We start from the raw sequence: 6,132 nt of genomic DNA on the forward strand, positions 1-6,132 counted from the left end.
TGTTAGTCTACCTCATAGAAGAGCCCCCGGGGAACTGCTGGAAGCACTGTGCGCAGACGAAGCAGCCCTCGTGGTACAGCTCCCCGTTGCTGTTGACGATCTTCTCTGCCGGGGCGAATCCGCTCTTACAGCGCTCGCACGACGCGTTCGCCAGGGCGTTCGCCATGTTGCTATAGTGACAAAAATGAAAGTATGAAGATCAGAACAGACGACGACTCCAGAATTATTTGCTGCTCTTCTGTTGATCACTTTGACACAGAAATCCCTGTGAAATTAGCCCAAATCTGTTTGTGGTCTTGCGCAACTCAACTGACTGCAGGAGTTGGCACAATAACGACAAGAGACTGGCCCTCTGGCTCCCACACAGCAGCAGAGTCTACTGGAGGGGGCTTGAATAGGAGACTGGCCCTCTGGCTCCCACACAGCAGCAGAGTCTACTGGAGGGGGCTTGAATAGGAGACTGGCCCTCTGGCTCCCACACAGCAGCAGAGTCTACTGGAGGGGGCTTGAATAGGAGACTGGCCCTCTGGCTTCCACACAGCAGCAGAGTCTCCTGGAGGGGGCTTGAATAGGAGACTGGCCCTCTGGCTCCCACACAGCAGCAGAGTCTCCTGGAGGGGGCTTGAACAGGAGACTGGCCCTCTGGCTCCCACACAGCAGCAGAGTCTCCTGGAGGGGGGCTTGAATAGGAGACTGGCCCTCTGGCTCCCACACAGCAGCAGAGTCTCCTGGAGGGGGCTTGAATAGGAGACTGGCCCTCTGGCTCCCACACAGCAGCAGAGTCTCCTGGAGGGGGCTTGAATAGGAGACTGGCCCTCTGGCTCCCACACAGCAGCAGAGTCTCCTGGAGGGGGCTTGAATAGGAGACTGGCCCTCTGGCTCCCACACAGCAGCAGAGTCTCCTGGAGGGGGCTTGAATAGGAGACTGGCCCTCTGGCTCCCACACAGCAGCAGAGTCTCCTGGAGGGGGCTTGAATAGGAGACTGGCCCTCTGGCTCCCATACAGCAGCAGAGTCTCCTGGAGGGGGCTTGAATTTATTTATTTATTTCACCTTTATTTAACCAGGTAGGCAAGTTGAGAACAAGTTCTCATTTACAATTGCGACCTGGCCAAGATAAAGCAAAGCAGTTCGACAGATACAACGACACAGAGTTACACATGGAGTAAAACAAACATACAGTCAATAATACAGTATAAACAAGTCTATATACAATGTGAGCAAATCAGGTGAGAAGGGAGGTAAAGGCAAAAGGCCATGGTGGCAAAGTAAATACAATATAGCAAGTAAAACACTGGAATGGTAGTTTTGCAATGGAAGAATGTGCAAAGTAGACATAAAAATAATGGGGTGCAAAGGAGCAAAATAAATAAATAAATACATTAAATACAGTTGGGAAAGAGGTAGTTGTTTGGGCTAAATTATAGGTGGGCTACGTACAGGTGCAGTAATCTGTAAGATGCTCTGACAGTTGGTGCTTAAAGCTAGTGAGGGAGAAGCTAGTGAGGGAGAAGCTAGTGAGGGAGAAGCTAGTGAGGGAGAAGCTAGTGAGGGAGAAGCTAGTGAGGGAGAAGCTAGTGAGGGAGAAGCTAGTGAGGGAGAAGCTAGTGAGGAGAAGCTAGTGAGGGAGAAGCTAGTGAGGGAGAAGCTAGTGAGGGAGAAGCTAGTGAGGGAGAAGCTAGTGAGGGAGAAGCTAGTGAGGGAGAAGCTAGAAGCTGAGGGAGAAGCTAGTGAGGGAGAAGCTAGTGAGGAGAAGCTAGTGAGGGAGAAGCTAGTGAGGGAGAAGCTAGTGAGGGAGAAGCTAGTGAGGGAGATGAGTGTTTCCAGAATAGACCAATGCAATGTGCAAAGACATCCAAAGAGTTAGTTACTCCAACAGGGAACTGCTGGGCTGTTGGAAATCTGCCTTGAGTGTCCACAGAAATAACACTGGCAAAGGTTTGAGTAAACATGTTCCTCTACTTCAGATCAGTGTTTTGCAGAGTGGGGGGTGCATCCCAAATAGCACTCTATTCCCTATATGGTGGACTAATTTTAACCACAGCCCTATGGCTGGTTAAAGTTAGTGCACTACATAGGTAATAGGGAGCCATTTGGGACACAAAGACAAGTATGGTTTTAGGGCGGGGCCTTGTCCCTCAGACAGTCTCTTACGCCAAATCATATTACCTTGCTGTCACCCAGACAGTCTCTTACTCAAATCATATTACTCACAGAACACTGCTGTCACCCAGACAGTCTCTTAAAATCATATTACTCACAGAACACTGCTGTCACCCAGACAGTCTCTTACTCAAATCATATTACTCACAGAACACTGCTGTCACCCAGACAGTCTCTTACTCAAATCATATTACTCACAGAACACTGCTGTCACCCAGACAGTCTCTTACTCAAATCATATTACTCACAGAACACTGCTGTCACCCAGACAGTCTAAATCATATTACTCACAGAACACTGCTGTCACCCAGACAGTCTCTTACTCAAATCATATTACTCACAGAACACTGCTGTCACCCAGACAGTCTCTTACTCAAATCATATTACTCACAGAACACTGCTGTCACCCAGACAGTCTCTTACTCAAATCATATTACTCACAGAACACTGCTGTCACCCAGACAGTCTCTTACTCAAATCATATTACTCACAGAACACTGCTGTCACCCAGACAGTCTCTTACTCAAATCATATTACTCACAGAACACTGCTGTCACCCAGACAGTCTCTTACTCAAATCATGCTGTCACCCAGACAGTCTCTTACTCAAATCATATTACTCACAGAACACTGCTGTCACCCAGACAGTCTCTTACTCAAATCATATTACTCACAGAACACTGCTGTCCCCCAGACAGTCTCTTACTCAAATCATATAACTCACAGAACACTGCTGTCACCCAGACAGTCTCTTACTCAAATCATATTACTCACAGAACACTGCTGTCACCCAGACAGTCTCTTACTCAAATCATATTACTCACAGAACACTGCTGTCACCCAGACAGTCTCTTACTCAAATCATATTACTCACAGAACACTGCTGTCACCCAGACAGTCTCTTACTCAAATCATATTACTCACAGAACACTGCTGTCCCCCAGACAGTCTCTTACTCAAATCATATTACTCACAGAACACTGCTGTCAGTCCCTCAGACACTGCTGTCACCCAGACAGTCTTACTCAAATCATATTACTCACCAGAACACTGCTGTCAGAACACTTCAAATCATATTACTCACAGAACACTGCTGTCACCCAGACAGTCTCTACTCAAATCATATTACTCACAGAACACTGCTGTCACCCAGCTGTCACCCAGACAGTCTCTTACTCAAATCATATAACTCACAGAACACTGCTGTCACCCAGACAGTCTCTTACTCAAATCATATTACTCACAGAACACTGCTGTCACCCAGACAGTCTCTTACTCAAATCATATTACTCACAGAACACTGCTGTCACCCAGACAGTCTCTTACTCAAATCATATTACTCACAGAACACTGCTGTCCCCATCTCTTACTCAAATCATATTACTCACAGAACACTGCTGAGACACACGTTGCTCAGGGTCTTGTGTCCTAATTTGGTCATCTGAGAGCAGTCAGACAGACATGATAGATCATAGCTGTCTGGTGGTAATTCAGTGTTGGTTTAATTCCTAACGTTATACAACCCCAAATTAAGTGCCAATTAATTACAACACGGTCTACAAATAGACCGCGTGTAATGATCCAAATAATGAAACTGGTTTAAATTTGAAAATAGATTGAATGTTTCGATTTAAAAGGGTTAAAGAAACTAACCAACTAAGAGGCTAACGTTACCAAGCTAGAGAGGGAAAAACAAACAAGAGTTTGAAGTAGCTAACGTTAGCAAGTTCACAACAACACACACGTCCACTCACTTGACGTTACCAGCCTACTGTAGCAGGCAGGTTAGCGAATTAACTAGTTAGTTAACTTTATTTAAAAGCTAATTTAATGTTTCAAGACGATTCCCAAGCCCATCATTAAAAAAAATAATCACTATAGGTGTTAAACTTTATCGCATACAGTACCGCACCGAACAAATGAGCTAACGTTAGCTGCCCGGCTAGCTGTTAGCATGCTAACCTAAATTCCAGTGTTGTTACTTGTATCCAAGCTCTTACCTGCCCGTCATTTCTACTACTCCCAGCATCACCTATCAACACCACCGTTTCAGAAACGTCTCGACTTTTCCCCGGGGGTCTTCAAATAGGACGAGTAATGGATTGACTCCTACCTAACCAACTAGCATATATATATATTTTCTCTCCTCCAGTATCTTGGTGGAGCCACCCTTTCCTCGGTAGCTGGCGTTGTCTAAAGAAAAGGGACGGAATAGCGCCCCCTAACGGGTATTACTATAATAATAATATAATAATATATGCCATTTAGCAGACGCTTTTATCCAAAGCGACTTACAGTCATGTGTGCATACATTCTACGTATGGGTGGTCCCGGGAATCGAACCCACTACCCTGGCGTTACAAGCGCCATGCTCTACTAACCGAGCTACAGAAGGACCATCCAGTATTACATTGATAGCACTCCTGTTGCCCTGACTGCAGCGGCCCTGGCGTTCTTCTGAACCAGGGGTGGCCGACATACATCCCCCTGGCGTTCTTCTGAACCAGGGGTGGTCGACATACATCCCCCTGGCGTTCTTCTGAACCAGGGGTGGCCGACATACATCCCCCTGGCGTTCTTCTGAACCAGGGTTGGCCGACATACATCCATCCCCCTGGCGTTCTTCTGAACCAGGGGTGGCCGACATACATCCCCCTGGGCGGCGGGAGGTTTGAATAACAAATATTAACGCTTTGGGGAGGGAATTATTATTTTGGGTTAACGAAAATAATAATGTAAACACTCCAGGCCACTCGTGAACGTCTAAAACTAGATAGAGAGTATGTAGACAATATAATGGACCATTTTCAAATAACTGCAGCTTTTCTGAATTTTGAAATTCTGATGTGGCCAATGAGACAAATTCCCACCCCTGTTCTAGACCCCTAACCAGCTCTTCCAATACTTTGAATATGCATCACACCTCTGCAATGACTGGATAGACATGCCTGAGTGAGTCAAATCAACGTTTATTGGTTGTGGACACAGATTTGCAGATGTCATTGCAGATGCTGCAAAACGCTTGTCACAGAAGTTTGACCAGGCAAAAGGTAGAATTTGAAATTGTGGTATTTTGTTAGGATCCCCATTAGCTGCTTACTTAAGTACTGCTCTTTTCATGATATAGACCAGCGTTTCCCAAACTCAATCCTTGAGACCCCAAGGGGGCACTTTGGGGGTTTTAGCCCTAACACTACAAGGCTGATTCAAATAATCAACTCGCCATTCAGTTTTGATAATTTGAATCAGCTGTGTATTGTTTGGGCTAAAACCAAAACTTGTAATCCCTGGGGTCCCGAGGAGCTGACAGACTGAAGAGGTGAAACCAAGTGAAAACCATGATCCTTTATTGATGTCACGTGTTAAATCCACATCAATCTGTGTAGATTAAGGGGAGGAAATTGGTTAATGAAGGATTTTTAAATCTTGATACATGGATTGTGTATGTGCACCATTCAGAGGGTGAATGGGCAAGACAAATAATTGAAGTGCCTTTGAATGGGCAATACAAATATTTAAGTGCTTTTGAACGGGGTATGGTAGTAGGTGCCAGGAGAACTGGTTTGTGTGAAGAACTGCAACGCTGCTTAGTTCTTCACACTCGGACCGTTTCCCGTGTGTATTAAGAACGGTCCACCACCCAAAGGACATGAGCCAACTTGACACAACTGTGGGAAGCATTGTAGTCAATATGGGCCAGCATCCCCGTGGAACGCTTTTATAGGACTATTTCACGCCATATGTATTAAATACAAAATAACATGAAAAATAAAGATGAGAATGTAAACATTTTTGAGGACGGGTGAAATAAAGGATGTTGAAATCAAAAATCTGTCAATTGAGAGCTAAATGTAAAGAATTGTAGGTCCGCTAGTTTTGGAGTGACGGTTCGGTCTTAACCCAATCAATGAACATGACAGGCTTTTTTTTTCTATTGCCTATTTAAATATACGGTCTGACGTCACCTCAT

At 45.4% G+C, this 6,132-nt stretch overlaps 1 pseudogene; it reads right to left on the reverse strand.

The window, feature by feature from the left end:
- LOC124022129 overlaps positions 1 to 4,377 on the reverse strand; it is a 24,407-nt pseudogene extending 20,030 nt beyond the window's left edge.
- Between the last annotated feature and the right edge of the window lie 1,755 nt (positions 4,378 to 6,132).

This window comes from Oncorhynchus gorbuscha, unplaced genomic scaffold, assembly GCF_021184085.1.
Source record: "Oncorhynchus gorbuscha isolate QuinsamMale2020 ecotype Even-year unplaced genomic scaffold, OgorEven_v1.0 Un_scaffold_1303, whole genome shotgun sequence".
Taxonomy (NCBI): Eukaryota; Metazoa; Chordata; class Actinopteri; order Salmoniformes; family Salmonidae; genus Oncorhynchus; species Oncorhynchus gorbuscha.